Here is a 20876-nt window from a genome sequence, read left to right on the forward strand (position 1 = left end):
TTCTTGGTGCTGCAGTGTTTTCTGTGGCTTTTGTGGCCCCTGTGTAACAAGCATTGCTGCCTGGTTGGCCACAGCCTCAGTGCACCCAACTTGGTGCACCCAAATTCTCAATTTTTTACCTCAACTCCTTCTGTTCTCTGGCTGCCTGTTGCAGGGAGGTGGTTAATGTCAAGTATTCCCTTTTGCAGCCTTGTTGCATCTTCATTTTCCTGTCTCTTAAAGTGACTTGGAGCCTTCTGAGGTGGAAAGATGGTGCAAACCAAGGGCAAGCCTGTTACAGAGGACAGATGTCCCTGGAAGAGAAGGTAGGAACACAGATGGAGGGAATGGAGTGTGAAATCTCCACCCTTCTGTCCCTCCAGCAGCTTGCAGAAAGCAGCTGTTTCCATCGTGTGAAGCGGCATCCCTGGGCAGGGCAGTTTCTGAAGGTGAGAGGTGGCCCCAGGCGAGGCCTGGGAAGGTGCCCGGGCATTACAGGCATGCTGCCTGCTCCAGGCCTCCATTCAACATGAAGAGGGAGAAAATCCAAAGGTAACCCCTTGCTGTTAGACCACACAGCACATTTACCCTCCCTCACAGGCTCTGGAAATAGCTGTTTCTCTCGCTGTGCAAGTGCACACTTCATGGTCATGCTGCAGAAGGTGGTGTGGGGGAAGCAGCCTAAGAAGCTGTTCCTGGCTGGCTTTGAAGGTGCCCCTTAGCTGACCTCTTGTCCCTTAGATGTTTCTACCCAGAACTACCTGTTTTACAGATCAGGTCATTTTCCATGTGTGAGAAAGTCCTCTCCTGCACCAGCAGGTGCTTCCATGAAAGCCAGAGCTTAACTGCTCAGTCTCAATGAAGACCCCACAGGAGTTTCTCTGGATGCTCACCTCTATTTCTGTAGAAAGTTCCATCCTGGGTTGCTCTGCATTTTGCTTGCCTCAACACCACCTGGGCAGTGTCAGTGGGGCACACTGAGCATCCCTGCCTGAGAGAGGAGCTCTGTGTAAAGCTGCTCTGGGGTAGCTGCATCTCGTGGGTGGCCAGGGCCCAGTGCAGCCTCAGGAGCTGGTTGCAAGGGGCAGCAGGGTGATTTGCTGTGTAAAAACCCCGTGGTTATTAGAGAGTTCCGATCCTCCACGCTGTTGGTAGGTTACACAACTTTTCCTAAACACAGCCTGTCCAGCCACATTCCTGAAGAACACATTCCTTGCCAGCAAAGCTCACCCAGAGTGTGTCCAGGAATAGCACTGCAGCTTCATGTGGGACCTCTCCCAAATACATCTTTACTTGAATGGGGCCACTTGGCCCATGTGCTTGAACTCAGACCAGGACCAGTATTGTAATTACTGGTCTTCCTGCCATTTCCTACCCAAGGCCATCTATTCTTTATCTCTCGTATCTATGACTTATAAGCACCACTATTTCAGCTTTGTTTTCTGTATCACTGCCCTGGTTATGGCTGTCCCTTGGGCAACATGGGTGCCAGTGACCAGGGACACTGGTGGAGTCACCTTCTTGAGTTCATATAGTTAAGGCTTGTTGTTGTGCAGCCAGAGGTACTAATTTCTGTCTCTGAAGCCACATAGCTGAGATTCAGCTGGCTGTTTGTAGCCACAAAGAATGCTTTGCTGGAAAAAGAGTTGCTGGCTCTCTGATTTTTATCATAAGCCTTGTGATAGCTGGCTTTCTCTTGACAGCACCAATATCTAGAGCATAGTTTTGGGGTGAGCAGCTCAGCTTTCAGTTAAATCCAGAATGCACATTTGGAGCCCTGACAATTGCAGAGAAGACACACAGTAACTTCCAAGCATGCTCCCATGACTCAGAAAATGCAAATTACCCCGTATTTTGGTTAAGAAGACAATCAAGAAGGAATATTATGTTTTTTAAGGCTGCACAGTGCTCCTAGAGTATTTGGCACTGGCAATCTCAGGGAAAGATGCCTGTTTATCAGGCCTTTTTGTTATGGAGAAGTTCAGGCATAATTTTGAGAACCAGGACTGCAGAGATTTAGGTGGCCTGGAACAGATGACAAACTCTTCCTTCGCTACTAGGCCATGCTTAGCAGGGCACAGCTTCTCAGAGGGCTACCTCTTATGCCCAGGACCTTTCAGAGGAGCAGATAGGAGCCATCATACTAGCCTGGGTCCTTTCTCTTGCTCTGCTTCTCACTGCCCACAGACAACCTTAATGCCAGCACTCCTAATCTAAATACATACAAGATATTTTTGTAATACTTTTCTCTTTTTATGAGCAATTGTAAAACGGAGCTTTTTCTTACCAGAGCTCCTGCTGAAGGCCCACTGCACATGTGAGTTTTCCCCTTCCAGTAGGTACTGAAGACATAACTTATGGGCTTTGGCTTCATCTCAAACTTGGTATTGCTCCAGTACAGGCAAAGACTTTAGGGCTCAGCAGCAACAGATTTAAATACTTATTTTGTGCTTCTCTGTGCTGTGTACAGACACAACCACAGTGGTCAAACCCTGCTTTCAACTTCCCCTTTGGTGCCCTGTGATGTTTACATGGTGTGCAGTGTTCTGCAAGCATCAGACAAACAGAAATAAAAATCAGTGTTGGTTTGCTTTTAAGGAGTAACCCCTGGAGTCAACAGCCATTCATTCCTTGTAACCCTTAACTCTCACAACATGAAGGGGCTTTACAGAAGAAATAAATAGTGTATCAACTTAGGGTCCCCATGTGTTTTCCTATGAAAGCATTAAAAATCTCAACACAGCATGAGAATGAAGCAATAAAGCATCTGGACTTTCTTGGCCAGGCACGGAGCTGAGCACGCCTGATTTTTCCACAAAGCAAGTGGATTTGCAGAGCAAAGTGCCAAGTAGTCACAGCAGTGTCACTGTTATTACAAGGATAGATTTTTCAGCACACACTGTGCTGAAATGATGATGGGTGGCTACTGCATTTTTGAGAGCTCTTTGATTTTCTGCATGCAATGGGAACTCAATTCCTAGAAGACACTGGCAAGGGGGAGGCAGTCCTGAGATAACCCAAGGGAGATACTCTGCAAGATGTTTTTCATCAGTCCAGAGCTGGTAGCTGCAAAGAAAGGGCACAATACTGATACCTGCAAAAGGAGGAATGAAATCAGACTATTTCTTTGGGTGCAAAATCTTTTCCAAGACTTAGCTGAGAAAGAGGAAGTCTTCTTCTTGTAAAATAGAAGGAAGATCTTAGTACCAGATCTATCCTTATAAATACATATCTAGTGGCTTGTTTTTTAAATTTGAAAATATCACTAAAACTGCAGGAAATAAAAAAACCCTGCTGCTTTGAGGGTCTTCCCATTCAGAAGACAAGAATTATACAGACTTGTGCAGAGTTGCTCATCTCAACACTTGATTGATGGGCAGAAGCTTTTTTTAGAGAGTATCACAGGTTCCTTTCACAAAGGCTGAGGAACAAGCCATGATAATACCTCAAGGTCACAAAAGGCCCGTTTATATTCTGCAGGGGTTGAGATGGTTGAGGTTGATGGGAAAAATTATTAATTCTGGCCATAATAAAATTGTGATACAGGACTGCAGGACTCTTAATAACTCAGCAAACTCAGTGGGTTTGTAACTTAGATGTCCAAACAGGCCACCTGCATAGCTGGAACATCGATTTTGGCTTTTATTTTGGCAAGAGCTGCTGCCCACTAAGAGCCTCTGAGCTCTGCAGAAACAGTCAGGTGCTTTACTCAGCCATTGCAAACCAATCTTAAAGGGGAGAAAAAGTTACCTGTCATTCTTTGTTGGCTCATGGTAAGATATGTGAGCTGCCACATTACAATTAAAGGCCAGTTGAGGAGAAAATTTTTTTCCTCTGATCCAAAATGCACCATCTGGCTCAGAAGAGGACTTTTCTTCTGTTTTATGATAGCCAAGGTGCAAAATGGCCTGGGTTTAACTAGTCCCTGGGCACAAGGAGAGCTGGAGGAATGCTGTGGCTCCATGCTTCTTGTGTGCACCAGCTGTAGAGTGATGGAATCAGCCTCCCACTCAATCAGATCACCTTGGTTCCATTGGAGTCAGAAGGCTGCTCTTAGGGCAGTTGTCCTGAATCAGCTCACAGGATGGAGATTCTTACATTTCAGTAACTAACTTCAAGAACAAAATTATCAGCTGAGTCTGTCCCAGCCTGCTCTTTAGGTAACAGGTTCCTGGGAGCAGGAGTAGCTTTTTTTTCAGATCTATATTCTCTAATTGGATTTCCCACCCATATTTTATCAAAAAAAGGTGAGTTCTCATAAGTTTGAATTTAGTTTTGTGGTTTTCCTGCTCTAACTCACGAGGCATTTGCCCAGGCTAGGTGGGACACAGTATCTGTATCCATCTGAGAGTTCAAAACACTCTCCTCTTCAGCTGCCAGAACAGCTAATGTGGCATCTGCAGCTGCTGTTGGCAACTTTCCCACTGATATCAGTGCAGCAGGTTTTGATCTTAAATTTGCTCTGTGTGTCCCTAAAGAATACTCTAGCTTGAAACTCTGTGGTGGTTCAAATGAGGCTTTTTGCTGATGGCTGCAGTCCCCTTCCTCCAACCCTGCTGCCTGAGGCAGAGCTGGTGGTCAAGAAAAAAGATTTCCCAGAAGATATTGTGCTATGTGTTGGAGGGTGCTGAGCACTGTGCAGTGTATGCTGACTTTTAAAGTGTGACCACTGTAAGTTCACCAGCTGGAACACAGGGAAGGGAAATACTTCTGGATCCAGGTTTAGTGATCAGCTATTCCATTGAACATGAAACTCCTGTGAGTGCTTATAGCATTCATCTTTTGGTTGAATATCCAGCAAGAATTGCAGCAAAATTAGTTTCAAGTAATACAACTGAGGCTAACTTAATGGAGAAAAAGCCTGGAAAACTTTTCTGGAAGGGGATGTGTTGCATGTATCTATATATCCATATCCATTATGGGAAGGACATTAGCTCTGGTGTGGGAGGGTAATGACAGACACATGGGTCCTGACAGAGCTCCTGTCATGTGTCTGTGGAAAGTACGAATCATCCAAGGCAGTATGCAACATAGGAGAATTAGGAAACCTTGAAGAGGTGACAGCTGATTAAACAGCTGAAGTTTTACATCTCTCTGAGCTATTTGAGATGCAAAGATACATCATAAGACAGCTACCTTAAGCTGCCTGATACCAGTTTTCCCCCCGCTGTTCCCAGGCACTGCCTTTTACCTTGTACAAAGCTGTTACTGTTTAGTCTGTGCAGAAACAGCCTTTGTCATCATATCCTCCAGCTAAATTAGATCATTGTAGCAGTGTAGACAATATACAGCCCCTCAAGCCAGAACATAAATTTATCCATTTTCCCATAAAACTAATTTCATAATGTCTTTGGAGCAAGCATCCTTGCTGTCTTTAATACAGAGCATTTCATTTGAAGAAAGAAAGGGAAGGTAAATTCAACTTAAAATCTTCAGACCCAAGATTAGCCCCAAAGCATTCATGTCATCAGAGTAGGAAGCCACCTTATCTTCTGGCGTGGTTTCACTGTAGCTGAAAGCTTAAAGAATGACTGATCCCATGAGAACATTTGATCCCTTTTCAACCTTCCCCAGTGCTGGGATTTGTGCAAGATCACAGTCAAATGTATTTCTCAGGAAAAGTCAACTGGGGATAGCACTCAACTCCCTTATCTTGATGGACCTTCAAAGCCTTTCTCCATCCCAATACTCAGCCTTATCTGGATATAAACAGATATGCTCAGTGCATCTCTGGGCCATCTTCCCCACATGGTCACACTGTACCATCATCAGCTGCTTCAGCAGAAGTCAGTGTAACACCAAAATGGCTGAAAGATTTGTAGGCAGTAAAGAAGGGACAAAATGCAAAGCACAGATGGATGCTATTCCCAGAGAGGAGGGGAGTGCCTGGGGGGGAATTTGTGCTCCATGTTGATCCTTCTTTACTGAGGTGTATGGGGTCTGGAGGGACCTTCCTGAGGGAGCCTTGGGTAAAGCCTTGAGGATTTAGATGATGTCAATTGTGCTGTGAATTTGTGAGCCGCTGCACACTGTTAGGAAAACCACAGTCCCTCTAGAAAGGGGAGCCCATTTTCTGTCCTGGCAGGGTCTGAGATATGGAGAGCAGAGGATCCTGCCTGATCTGACTAAGCCCACATAATAGGCTTCACCTCAGAGGCAGACAGTAATTGCAGTAACATGGGCTTAGTGGTGAAAGCACAGATTGCTACAGGTACACCCCAGATGTGGAGAAGGGCATTGTCTCTTCTTATTGCTCCTCACCACACAGGACTTCATTTTATAATTTAAAATTGTAGCAATTGTGATTGGCACCACAGATCAGAACCAACAGATGAAACGAAACCTGATAGTCCCTCCCTGCTTTTTAAAATAATATTCCAAAAATATCCCCCTGTTTCCCAGACATGGATATCACAAAGGGCAGAAGAGGACATCGTCTCCCAGATTTTCTCTTTCCTCCATCTGTAGCCTATGTGTTGTCTATACAATGTGCCTAAATATTTCCATCATTAACAACAGAAAGGAAAAGGAAAAGGGGCATTCTCTCAGCAGGCAAAAGGTCTGGCTGCAATATTTCCACCAGGAAAAGGCTACATTCAACTGTATGACATTTTTCATGAAGTACCTGCTTTCCAGGGAAACTCTGGGGTTAGAAACATTAAGAGGTTGCTACACTTGTGATGTTATGTCAGGATGCCCCAGGATGCAGGTTTTTTGATTCTCTGCCTTTCTGTCCTTTTCTATGGGCTGTCCTTATGAGACACCTAAAGTCATCTGTGGTGTACCAGCATAACATACCATCTCGTAACATACCATCTTTCTTCCCTGGGAGGACAACTCCAGTGCTCCCTGGGGATTTTGTTCCTAACCAGTGAAATGGCTCATACAACTGGCAGCATAAAATGCATTAACAACAGGTTCCATAATGTTTAATGGGGACACTGAAAGGTAGTCCTGGAATTATGCCTCTTCACATGGAAATCTAATTTTCTGACCAACCACCTTCATGGTTTTAATTTACTTCATCATGCTATCAGCAGCAGTCAGTCTGGTAGGAGGCTATAGGTTTTTTTCCCTTAAAAAAAGCTACACAGAGATTACATACAGGACTGGGACAAACTAACCTGATGCAAAGGACATTCAAAACAACAAAAAAATGAGCCTGCACATAAAAGTTTTAAAGGATGCAATTAATTCCTGCAAATAAACTGTATCAGTCAGACCATCGTTCTGGTTTGCTGGACTAACAGAGTGAGATGAAAACTCAAGTGTCAGACACCACATTATGGCCTAGAATGTACTTCTTGGGCTAAATTCCAAGACTAAAGTACAGTGTCAAAGGCAGGAGCTTATCCAGTAACAGGTTGGTTTGTTCTTCTGGAAAGACATTGCTTTTACCAGTGAACCAGGACATCTTTTCTCAGAAAACACTGCTGTGAACTTCAGAGACATTGTGTTATATCCAGTGCTCATCTCTCTGACATGTTGGACAAAAATACTCTATCCAGAATAATAAGGTAATTGTCTGCAATTTTGCATATTAAGCAATCTGGTCTTAAAAGCCATCAGACAGCTTATGGGAGGACTTAGCCCCTATTACAGGCAAACATGGTGAGTGTTTTAGTGGTACAGGTAGCACCAGAACTGTCCCCTCTCAAAGAAGAGATAACATTATGCCCAATACAAAATTGGCATCAATCTACTGAGACCAATTTTCTCAGTATTTAGTATTTGGAGAAGAATCCTGCTGATCCTCCATTATGTGTCCCAGATATTTTTCATTCCCTCCCAGATAAAATGCCCTGCTGATCTAATGGTAGAATTTGGCTCTCAAAGCTAGAAAGCTCCAACTGTAGCCAAAATAATATCCTAAAATAGAAAGAAAAATGAGAAAGCAGAAATGTTATTTTCCTCTTTCAAAAGTTTCAGCAGGAAGCTAGCAATGAGAAACCACTAAAATGGCTCTCTCCCAGCTACCTCTCCCAGTCTGGGCATTGCCTGAAACACTCAAAATATTCCTCATCCTAAGGTCCAAAGGCACCTTGGTTTCATGCCTTTGTCTCCAGTGTCACTGGAAACCACCTTAAGTTAATTGAGCTCAGGATTTGGTCTTTCTGTGTGAATCAGCTCTAGGGAAGCTGACAGCTACAAATCCCTGTGTTTTTGTTCTGATGAAAACAGCCTGAAGATCTAAATTTAACATTTGGTTTCACAATGCTCGTTTTTGACTGCAAGTAAAATCATCCTGGAAAAATAGCTTAGAATAGGAAGAGATATGTTTTCCGGATGCTGGAAAAGTGAATGAAGAAAAAGCAAGCACGACAAATTTATCCTCATTCACAATTTAGATTGCTCTTTAGTCTCTGCTTGGTACCTTTGGATAAATACTGTGAATAAAAATTGCACTAGTTACAGGAGAGATTCATAATTTCTGACCCCATTTCAGAGGAAGATGCAGCACATATCTGTGGTGTTTGGGTCACGGGAAACAATGCCTGCAGAGCAAATCTGTGTTGTGAATGGGTTTTTTCACATGAGGAAACCAGGCAGAATATTTTCCAAGATGAAAAAGATTCTTCTTCATGCAAATATTTATTCTGATTAATTTCTTCTTGTAGACAAATTATCCTTTTCACTTACTCTACGGTTACATTACTACACTTTAGCAATACAAAGAGATCACGGAGTGGATGTAAATATAATTTATAGATGAAGAATGGCATAAATCACCTGCACATTATGAGGCAATCTAGTCTAAATAAGACTGGGGCCTCTACAATGAAAATCTGCTCCCAAGAGTGACAAATGGCATTTTCTACTCAGCTTTTTGTATTTGAAACAATGTCTGCTTCCAAATAAGCCGGATGGATTCCAGAGGATGACCTGATCCTGCTCTTCCTAGTGCATTGTCAGCAGTTCACCGGGCTCTAGCCATGCAAATTCATGGAAGATGTTCATATGCCCTTGGAAACAGGATTTTTATTTGGGAACATCCTGAACCTTGGATGCCAGCAGCATTTTCTCAGTCTAGCATTACGGAAAAAGGCATTGCACCTATAAACTGAGAGCAGCAGAGACCTTGAGCTACTTGAGAAATTACACACAGGCTTTCATAATACAGTGCCACAGCCCCCCCAAAACAGGAGATGTGGCAAATGGACGCCCTGTGGCTCAGGGCCTGCCTGTGGTCATGTCCTGGTGATCCAGGGGGTGACAAGTGTTCCCTCTGCCTGTGCAGGTGCACATCTGCACAGACACCTTTGGGGACCTGGTTGGGAAGTGGGTGCCAAGGGCACAGGTGTGGTCCAGGCTTCTGTCCTGGTCTGAGTCCTGGGCCTCCCTTGTCCAGGGTTTTTTGGGCTGTGTCCCAGGCTGGTAGATGTTTGAGCATGAGTAATCCTCATCTTGCAATTCCTTGGAAGCAGCTGTCCCAAAACCATCTGCCCACAGATGAGGAGCAACACCACCTGTCCACCACCTCTGTGAGCACCTTCTCTCCTGGAGGAGCTCCTCCTGCATTGCCCAGCAGGGGAGCTGCTGGTGGGAGGGCTGGCACTGGGACAGATGTGCCTTGGCAGGAGCTGGGTGCGGCCGGACGAGCTGTGCTCATGGCAGAGGAATGCAGAGGAATGTGAGGCACCTCCCTGGGCTGCCAGGTTGCCTGGGCAGGCTCAGCACTGCTGCTGCACTGCCCGTGCATTGCTGTGCCTGCATGTGACAGGTGAGCAGGCAGTGTGGCATGAGGCTGCTCTCTGCACTGGTGTGGCCCATTGGAGCAGCCATGGGCTGCTGCCAAGCAGGAGGGACAGCCCATGGTCAGGTCCTTGTAGCAGTCCCACCAGCTGTCCCGCCCCCTGTTGCTCTGCTCTGACCTGCCCTCTTACATCACATTTCTGCTTTAGCTAAGTGTTTGATTCTCAAGACAAATACAGGAATAAAAATAACTCTTTTTCCATTTGCTTCTTTAGCACAATTGTGCCAATCACTTGGACCTTTGGTTCAGAGCAGACTGCAGCTTGTCTGGTCAGCCTTGTGGCTGCCTTGAATGTCAGCCTCCTAATCCTGCCTGGCTCAATCCTGGCCCTGCTCTTTGAGCTTCACTCTGCTTAGAAAGACTTAAAAGAGAATGTCTTTCTCTGTTGGGCCATGGCTCTTTCCTTGGAGGACAAATTCTTCCCACTCTGAGGACTTGGTATCTGCCTTGGAGAACCCACAGGCTCAGGCTGGAGCTCCAGGCACTGGCAGCCCCAGTCTGCCAAGGAATGCAGAATTTATAGGGCCAGGAAGTCTGGAGACACTCAGCACTGGACCTGTTGTCTTGGGTGTTTCTCAGGCCATGTTGTCTACTCCTTGTTCTAGAGCTACAGTTTGATTCCTCTGAACAATCTAAAGGGAGGCTGTTAATGAAAATTTTAAAATATAATTTGCCATGGGGGACTCCTTACAGTACAAGAATGGTTTGGATGACAGAGGCCAGCTCATCAGCAGAATTAATCAGAGCAGCATCAATTTAGCATCAGTAAGGCTTTGTTGATTTGCAGATGCAGAGGATTTGGCCCCAGTGCCTGGTCTATATTATTTTACAGCAGATAATGAATGCAGCATGCCATGCTTGCTTTTCTTACCCTTCTCGGAAATTGCAGTTTTACTGACCTGAAAGTATTTTCCCACTATTAAACTTTCAGTCAGGACATAAGTCTTTTTTAAGATGCTGAACACCACAGGATGCCCTCTCCTTGTGTGGGAACAGCTCTGCTGTACCAAGAGGAGGTGTGATCTTGACTTAGGGGATAGAGATTCCTTGTGGCACTGACTCATACACTGTAAATTTGTGCTCATTTTCACATCTTCCTCCTGATCCTCTTTTAGGCTGCGTTTCCATTACTCCTCCACCCTGGGGGAGGAATCCTCAGCCAACACAGCTCTAACCCGGAAACCACAGGGGATGAAAAGACCTTTCATAGCAATAATGATGCCATGTTCCTCTCCTCTGCAGCTGCATTTTGAAAACAAAGGATCAGGAGGCAAAGTCACCACCCACGAGCAGAATCTGCAGCTCTGCAGCCATCGGGGACTGGTGCAAACGGGCCTGATGCAGATGCCAGAGAACATACTTCCCATTGACAGCAGGGAACAACAAGAACTGAAAGTATAACCTAATCTAGGGTGAGAACAATGTCTACTTTTGCATATTTAGCAGGGATAGCCTTGGGCCATGAGCTGAGGCTTAACTTTGCCCACACCATAATTTATCTTTCATATTTTTGTAATCAGCTGTTTGGATCAATCTATTGTAACGACCATGTAATATCTGCAAAATAAGGTGGTGGATGCACTTCCAGCTTGATGCCCCTTAGTAGATACCCATGCCTGGATGCACATTCCAGCTCCAATGTCCATGAAAGATTTCCCATAAAACAGATAGGAGGACACTTGGAAGTACCTCCAGTAATTTGGTGAGTCTGTAGTTCAACACAAAGCGTAGGAAAACAGGTTGAAGGCTTTGGATTATGACTTCTTTCTACTACAGCATATTGCTAGGCCAGGTTTATCTGCATGCTCTGGGCTGAAGCACTCCTTGGGATTTGCCTTTGCAGCATGGATAGTACTTTTGAACTGGGAAAGGGTAGGTGATTGACATGAGACAGAAGGCCTGATTTCATCAAGGCTTTGGCATGCCACTTGCTGGAAAATGTATTCCAATAAGTGCAACCCAGAGTTATTAAATGTGGCACCAAAAGGTGAACAAAGTTCCTGCCAAGGAACTGCCACTCTGGGCTGGTTTGGTCTCTACTCCTACAGGCAGGCCTGATGTTAGTCATCAATAGGAAAAGGTCAGTGGGACTAGGGAGGGTCTGGCTGCACCTTTTGAAAGCTCTGGGCACACGGCAGCAGTGTAATCCTGTAAGCTTAGTATGTTAAAATACAGCTCTTCCTTCTCTTGGGCAGCCTTCAGAACATGAAGTGGAGGTCAATGATGACAGTAGTATTTTGTGGTTACTTTACGTGCCGGTGCTCACATGAGGTGGAATGGTGGAGAGCCCAGCTCAGTGTCCATATGAGACACTGAAATGCCTATGAGAAGTCTTTCTGAGCTTCCCCAGAGACTGTTTCAAACCTTGTGCTAATTGTTTTCTTCTTGACTGCTCTGAGTTCACTCCCAGAGCTGCTAGGCCTTGATAATCTCTGGATCACAGTGCTCTGTTTGGGTTTCTGTCACAGTCTCTGTGTGACCTGTCCTCTGCTAGGCAGAAACTTGCAGGGTCACATGAGGTGCCTCTGCTGGGCTGGAAATGGGGATGGGTTATTTCTTCTGAATTGAGTGGGCCCCTAAAATACGAACCTCATTTCAAATAGCATTTGATACAGATGAGTGCATTTGTCTTCTCCAACATGCAAACTAGAGACCAGCTATTTTCTGCTCAGCATGGAAACAGGAGAACTGAGACAGCAACACCCACGTCTGTGAAGGTATTTAAGCACTTGTTGGGATCCATGCATCGTGGCCAAGCTGTTTGTTGATAGTAAGACATAGTCTGGGCAGCAGGTGCCTAAATCACATTTTTCCAAAGTCCTAAGGTACAGTCTTTATCAGTAGGTCGGATTTCTCCCAAGTTCCTTGCAGGACCAATTATAGGAAAGGGTTGATGCTCCATGTGCAGGTTCCTCTGTTTATTTTCCATGGTGCCCCATCCCTGCACTTTTCCACCCCGTGTTGTGCAGGCGTCTCAGCAGAGATTGCTCTCAGCACCCTGCACCACTCGTTCCTTGTGGATGCCACAGAGGAACCACCTGTTACTCTAAATCTGGCAGTGTTTCCTCATCTTCCCTGCATCCCCATTTCAACTTCTGTAACTACATCTGTGTGACCTGTTTTCTCCTGCTATGTAGAAACTTGGGCAGTCACATGGGGATATGTGGGGTCACTCGTACTCCCCTGACCCTGTAAATGTAGAAGGGTTAGTTTATTTCCAGAAAGTATGGTTTACATATGGTTTTCCTTTCATTATTTTGGATGTCAGCTAGAAGGGTTCTGCTTGTTCCCCTCAGTAACAGCAAGTAAATAGCCGACCTGTTTAGAAAAACTTAACACTGGAGACCTGGAGAAATCCTTGGATGCAAGATGCATGCTGAACTGTGTGTGACCCTCTGTAGAGAAACATTAGCTTAATATATTAGTAATTGTTTTTTAGTGAAGATAAAAGAATATTAGAGAAAATATACAAGGCTTGAGGTCCAAGTTCCCTGTGCAGTCCATTTCCCATTGAAATCAAATGGCCAAAATGAAGAGGTCAGCAAAAGTTTGCTTGAATTCTGACTGAGGAAAACAAGGAAAGCTCTTTGCTCACTCCAGGCAGTGCTGTTATCAAGAGGATCTGGTCACAAAGACCAAGGCCAGAGTTTTCAAAGGCAGTTGCTTGATTTGCTAGCCCTGCTTAAAGCACACTGACTGGAGCTGCTTTTGGGAAGTTGTGAAAAACGGGGGATCCATGGACCCCCGTGCTAGTTCTGGGAGACTTACCCAAGGCCACAAGGCGTCTTTGAAGCCTTTGACCTATCTACTGTCAGGTCAAGCTGCAGGGCAAAAAGTAGGAATTCTGACTTGCACAAGCGCTGACGAAATTTATGCTGTTGAGCCCCCTGGGTTTCCAGCTTGGGCATCTTCACACTGTGTCCCCTTTTGTACTGAGACACACATGCAGAGGCCAAAGAATGAAGATGTCTCATGTTAGCTGTAAGATTTCAGGCTGAGCTGAGCTTACCAAGACAGGTGGTGAGTGCAGGCACCCAAGGAATCATACTTGGAAGACAAGATTGAAGGACTCCTGCAGTTCACAAATGCTACTTGGGAACCGGATAGTCGAGTACTGCCAGTTCCTAGGATCAGCTTAAAGTTAATAGAGTGGTGGCAGGTGCCCAAACATCTTTGCAATCCTACATTTGCAGAGATGTTTTCATCACAGAGCAGACAAAATAAAATGGTTTTTAAAACAACACACCCTGCAGGTCTCTGTCTTTGCCATTGAGTATATGAAATTTAAACAAAAAAAAAAATTCCCAACAAAAAAAGGGAATGAATTCATATGAATAACATAATTAGAGAAGCTTGAAAGCAGCAAGAATGTGTGAGACTTCAATGCATTTTTATCCTTATAAAATAAAACAGACACTGAGAGGATGTTATAAGAAGGCATCTCAGAAATGCTGGTGTAAAAACAGTGAAAAACCAGAGAAATTTGATTTTTTCCAGGAAGACAAGCAGGGACCTGGTTCTCCAGACCTGGGATGTAGAAATGGATGTTATGGAAATGCCATGTTTTGGCATGATCAGAAATTGCAGATTCTGGAATTCATTGAGTGTATGGAGTGCTCCATACATCCATACATCATTATGCTGAATTTGGAAAAAAGTTTCAGATGACCTCCAAGGGATGATTTTCAAATCTTCAAGCTTATTGGAGCTTGCCGCCAAGCAAGAAAGCCTTTGTTTAAGTGAAAGCATCACTAGCCCATGGGCCCAATCCACCTGCAAATCCTGCTAGTGTTTGTGTCCTTTTGGTAAGGTCCTGTTTTCCCCATGGGTCTACAAGTCCATAGTCAATACATCCTCAATTTCTATGGAAAGCAGTGTTGAAACCCCTACATCTTAGGAAAAGGAGATGGGGGCTGACTTAAGCACTCCAGCCCTGCTAGCTTTTCTTTTTTTTTTTTTTTTTTTTTTCCCTGGGGTGGTGGGGGGTGTGTGGCCTCAGTCAAAATCAATCCCATATTCCTTTCATAAGTCTTTGTGCTTATCCAGATGAATTCATTTAAGATCATAATTATATTAATTAAGAGCACTGTTTCTACAGGTGTAGTTAGTTCTTAAAGAGCAAGTAGATGCAGTAGGATTGTACAAAAGCAATCTTTGGCAATTCACAAAAGGCAGAGTTTTTTTAGGCTTTTGCAAATTCATTTAAAATGCCCTTATGGGCTTGGTATCATTGTTATTTTAATGATGTGGCATTGGAGACATGAAAGAAACAATATTTTGCCCACAATCACTCAGCAAGTCACATCCTTTCTCACTTACTGGTGATGCCACATAACTGCTCTGCTGATCCCCACTAGCAAACTAACTCTCATTTCACCATTAGTGATAACCAAGAGGGTTTCCTCAAGTTAGACTTTAGGCAAAATTCGAAGCAGGCTTTGAGCTGATTCTGCTGTGAGGCATCATCCACAGGCAAATGACATGACCAGAATGAAAAGGGGTGTGATCTACCACAGGACTGTAGGGCTAATAGCTCACAATTTGTCTGTTCAAGAATGTTTACTTCATTTCATGTCACTAAAAGAGCAAAATGCTGTCCCCTTTTAATAATAAACATTATATTTCACTAAAGAAGAAGTAAGACAAGAAGTGATGACAGAAATGCCTCTGAAAATAAGCTATTTGTTTCCTGGCAGATGCAAATCTATTCTGTCTCTCCCTGTTTCCCTGTTCAAATGCACTTGTGTGGGTCCCACCTATGCACCAGGCAGGGAGATCAAGATCTGGCTCCACAGGGATGCTTTGTACTGTCCTGAAAGCAAAACTTAATCCAGGGAGAGGATAATGCACTCTTGAGTTACTGACTCCTTCATCCTTGTCTTGCACAAACTTCCTCTCATCTCCAAGGAGTTATCTGAGTAAAGATCTCAGTATTCTCCTCCCTAGAGTTTATTATGAATTTATTAAAAAAAAATACAATCCCTTCAGCTATGAAAATTACCCTCATTTGTCTATAAATAGGCTTAACCTCTTAAACTGTGTCAGATGCTACAGATTCACCAATTTGATCTAGATCTTCAGATCTTTTCTGCTCCTACAGCTTCAGGGCAAATGACTCATGCTGTTTGCAAGTGCCTATCCCACTGAGCCTGGCAGTATCAGTGTGGCTGAAGGTTTCTACTAAAACCTGGGCAGGGATTTGCTCCTCATCAAGCTGAGCTCACCAACATACTGACGCCACAAATCAGTGTGTTGTACTTACATGAAAATCCATGCATTTGCAGTGGTCCAGCCACAAATCAGTAGAGGAAAATGTGTTCTAGAGTCAAACAAATATGATAAAGGCAAAATCCTATTGATCCATGTAATCATTTTCCCAGCTGCATTTCCCTTCACCAGTGGCAGTCCTAGGAAGATTGGTCTGCACTACCTATTACCTTACCTTTGAAATTGCTTTGGAAATCTGAAAGAGAAATGTCAAATTATTTTCAGACAATCTAAATGACTTTTATAGTTTGTTCCTGGAAATCACAGTTCCCTGAGCTGTCTGAATGTTTGGTCCTTACTCTATAAATCACTTGTTTTTAGAAGCAGAAGGGATCCAATTTCCCAGGTGTGTGCCCATTCCTACAGTTGTCCCACCCCTTCTGCTACTTTTCCCGGGGAAGAGAAAAATCTTGACATTGAAAATTAAGGGGAAAACCTCTTCTTCTAGGTGAAGGGTAATGCTTCCCTTCTGGCTATGAGGTAGCTGGGAATAGAAAGGTTGATGCAGCCAGTTTTGCCCAAGTTTCCAGAAAGTCCTGGGCCTTGGCATGTATTTGATCATACTTGTGTGCTGATTTGTGGACCAGGGAGACACATGGAAGAGCTGAATTTTATTTTATTTTATTTTATTTTATTTTATTTTATTTTATTTTATTTTATTTTATTTTATTTTATTTTATTTTATTTTATATTTTATTGTTTCATTTTGTTTCATTTTATTTCACTTCTACTTCAGTTATGAAGTTTATAGCATAAGGTGTTGCTCTTGCCTAATGAATGAGCTGGATGCTTTGGAAGTCCAGCTGATGGAGCTCTGAGGGCCATCTGCGTCCTCAGCTCCCAGTTTCTCATAAGCTCTTTGGAGTGAGGGCCTGTGTGTTTTATGTTGCCATCACAAATAACACACTCTCAGCTTGATATCCGTGATTGACTGTGCATGTCACATTTCATGCCATAAAAAACATACGCACGAGGTTGGAAGGACAAACATGCTTTTGGCTTCTCTGCCAGTTGTAGTTCAGTTTGCCTGCAACCCTTCTTCCATTGTGTGTTGCTACTTTTCCCCTGAAAAAATTTCCAGAGCCCCTGGAAGAAAAAACAGGCTCTATTTACTGACATTTGTTCCAAGTTATTATGAGCAGACAACTCTTGTAGGCTATAAACAGCATCTCTCAGCCACAAGCCTTCAGTCAGAACCTACCAAGGCCAAAGACTTCCTTCATTTAAAAAGGTCTGAATTAGCCATTAAATATCACAGCAGCTTGAAGAACATCCATAGGACCTCTCTGCTTTCCTCCTTGGTCAAGGTTTGAGCTGGCCCTCTGTTAAGTTGCTGGGAGTCTTCTCTGTTGGATGCCCTGCGTGCACACACATGGGTTAGTCCACACTGTGAATTAATTCATTAGTTAATGAATTAATTCAGCTGCAAGTTCCACTGCAAGGGAGTGCCAGGGCTGAAATGTGCCCTGAAGCACTGAGGCATTGTTGACACAGCCTGGGTGATGAGGAGCCTTTCCATGTTTCTGCACAGGATGAACTCAGGGTCAGTGGGATGAGGAGGAATCATTCTGTGCCATCTGCTCCCTCTCTGGCAAACCTCAGTGCATGGCAGGGAGTGTCCTCCCGTGGCTCACCCCCCTGTGTGTCTCCAAGGGACACAGCCCTGACAGGCTGTGGGACACTGTCATGTATGCCTGGACGCGCTGGCTTCCCATTTCACATCTGCTGATGGTCCTCATGCCAGAGGCCAAGTTTCCTTCACAGAGGCTATATTCTGCAGTGCTCAGGCTGTCTCCAAGATCCTACCCAGGGAATAGATAAACAGAACAATGTTTGAGCCTCTGGTACATTTTAATGTCATTTTCAGGGAAATATATGTGTCATAACAACACAAAGCAGGCACAGTTCCCTTGCTTTCGATCTGCCTGGTGCCAGGGTCCACGTCATTTCAGCGTTGAAACAGATCCAGCAAGATCATGGCAACTTTGCTTTCTGCAGAAGTGCCTCTTTTGCCCCTTGGTCTGTACTTGTCTCTTGTCTTCCAGCAGTGTTCCTTACTCCTGTCAGGGAATGTCACGTTCTGTTATGTTAATATCTGATTTTCATTGGAAACCCTAGGGAATTGGGCCCTTATCTCCACATACCATGCACATCAAAATAGTTTAATCAAGCCTATTAATTCCAGGGCTTGCTGCTGATCTGGATAAAACACTGCCCTTTCCCAGCACTGAAGTTTTGTAGCCAAGTTTCACATGCAGCATTCTCCATTAAGTTTGTTCTCTGCTCTTTGGGGCTGAACACATTCCCCTATGGTCTCCCAGGTCTTAAAGAGAAGTGCCAGAGTTCAGCTCTGAGGACCAGATTGATTTGGGCTGATTTTCCAGACCAGAAGCATCCCATCAGTTTGAAAATATGGACTTGAGAGCCCTTGGTGTCACTTCCTGGTGCTCTGGGTGGTCATTGCCACATCCAAATGTTGGTTCAGGGCCACTGCAGAGCCTAGGAAGGCATCCAAGAGCAGAGAGAAAACTCAAAAATGTGCCAAGACCGGGGCAAAACTCAGGGGATGTCATTACAGAGTGGCACTGGGGTATCTGAGGAGGCAGACATGCCTTTGTCCTTGTCCCAGCATGCCTGCTTTAGGGAGGGGTGGAGGGACATGGCTCATTCATCAGAGGGCAGAGCCTGGTCAAAAATAAACTTCAGAGAACTGGACATGGGAAGGTTAGATATAGGAGGATGGTTACAGGCATCTTCCTGACCAGATGAAGAAGTGGACCAGATTATTCTGCCTTTTCCCACCTCCAGCAGGGTTTTACCTCGTGGCTCACCCCTGACTCTTAAGGCAGAAGTTTCCAGCAGCTGTAGAGATGCCTTGTGTTTAAAGCAGCCACAAGACATGTGCCTGTTGGCCCAGGGCTGCTCAAGATGTGCTGCTGCTTGCTTTTCTGGGAACGGGTTCTTGCAACATGAAAGAAGTGCAGGCAAACAAAGAGCTCTGGGGAGAGAAGTGACAGGCAGCAGCTGGAGCCAGTGGGTGACTTGCAGAGTGACAGAGCAGTTGGGCTCCTCGCTACCCTGCTACTATTTTGGAAACATCAATAAACAGAAGAGGCCACATCAATCTCTCAGGGCTCCAACACAAACCCTGAGGAGCCCTGTGGACACTGGTGGCACCAGCAGCCTGAGACATCAGTTTGTCCATAAGAACTCTGCTTAATTTGGACTGTGGGCAAACTCATCGAATTTAGCCACTGAAAACATCATTAGCAGTCCACTAATTAGCAGATCTCAGCTCCTTTGCAGGTGAAACTTTGCACTGAGGAATTCATGCTCATTGTGCCATGGAGAATATGACTTCAACTTCTGCCGGGGGAGCATTCAAGCTGCTGGAAAAAAGTATGGATGTTTATGTTTTTAAAAAGGGATTGTTTTTGCTGCTGTCAATTATTAATGGCTCTCAGGTCAGGCTAAGGAACAATGCCAGGGATAAATTACCCTGTATGCTATTCAAATATGTTCTACCAATTGTTTCCTTCTCAACTACAGGATTCACCTCGCAATGAACTCCTTGGCATTTGGAAAAAGAGGACTGACAAAGAAATGAACTTGGTGTGCCCATTTATTTATGCATTGACATCTTTCCTACTTTGTCAGGTGTGTTTAATCAGAAAGAAGTAGGAAATGCATTATAATTATAAACATATTACTGCAGAAGAAAAAGGCTGCCCCTGGAAAAGACTGCATTGTTTGATAAATGGTTACAGTGAAAAAACACAGGCTTAACCTACGACTCTTTGCTGAGATCAAAGCAAAGTTGCTGCCACAGGCTCCCTGTGCAGCAGGACTCAGCTCTGGGTATGCAGCAAGGCAAGGGGAAGAAAGTTGAAAAGAAAATGCAATCTCCTCCCTTCCTTTTCTTTTTTTGCCTGAAACTTTTCCCCTAGTACTAAAAACAAAAAAAAAATTTAAAAATGACTCAACCATTAAATATTTGCTGTTAAAATTAATAGAATTAGTGAAGAACCCAGCTGTGAACACAATAACTAGGGTCATGTCCAAAGCCCCTTGTTGAAGCCATGGAGAGACATTATTTTCGACAGGTTCTGACTTGGGATCCTGGTGGGCCAAAGCAAAGATGGAGTTAGGGAATAACCCTGGGAGATTCTGGATGTTCTGCAGTCTTTCCACGTGACCTTGCCCAAACTTGCAAACATTCCTTAACAGCTGAGCCCCAGTCAGTACTGTGCTGCTGCTGTGAAAAGCAAAATCCTTCTGGGCTCTGAGAGCAGGAATGATGTAGGTAAGATGCAGAAAGGGTTTATTGCCCTTCTCAGCACTGCAAAGCTGAGCCATGGACCTGCACTTAAGTAAATATAAAAACCACCAACAGACAAACTGAAAATTGTCCAGAGGAGAGCAACAAAAATGATCAGAGGTCTAGAAAACATGACTTATGAGGAAAGATTGAAAGGGCTGGGTTTGTTTAGTCTACAGACTTTGAAACATTCTAATAAATTCTAAAGATGTAAAAAATATATCGCATCTAAAAGGGGTAATCAATTGCCCTTTATCTCTGTGGCAGAAGGTACAGCACAAAGAAGATAGTATTAAAAGCTCTGAGGCCAAAATACCTCAAGTTTGTTACTTGGGGAAGGATGAGAGCATCTCGTGGCAGATTTTCAGTGTTTTGGACAAGTACCATGAGGAACTGGGTAACTCACTGTCCCATGGAACAGGCTGGTTTCAGCCATGTGGTCCTACAGTTTCCTTGATCTAGTGACTGTGTCAGGGTACCTGAGGACAAGGCCTTGGAGATTATGAACTTTTAGAGCACTCCCTGATTTGAAAAAATGTGTCAGGTGCTCAACCTTTA

The 20876-nt window shown here is 44.3% G+C and overlaps 1 long non-coding RNA gene across 1 annotated transcript in view; it reads left to right on the plus strand.

Moving 5' to 3' along the window:
• The first annotated feature begins 186 nt into the window (after positions 1-186).
• Positions 187-20876, plus strand: part of LOC134430628 (uncharacterized) — a 37441-nt gene continuing 16751 nt past the window's right edge. Inside the window, exon 1 of the long non-coding RNA XR_010030865.1 lies at positions 187-305. This is a non-coding gene — a long non-coding RNA (uncharacterized LOC134430628). The remainder of the gene's footprint in view (positions 306-20876) is intronic.

The sequence above is a fragment of the Melospiza melodia genome, chromosome 1, assembly GCF_035770615.1.
Source record: "Melospiza melodia melodia isolate bMelMel2 chromosome 1, bMelMel2.pri, whole genome shotgun sequence".
Classification (NCBI taxonomy): Eukaryota; Metazoa; Chordata; class Aves; order Passeriformes; family Passerellidae; genus Melospiza; species Melospiza melodia.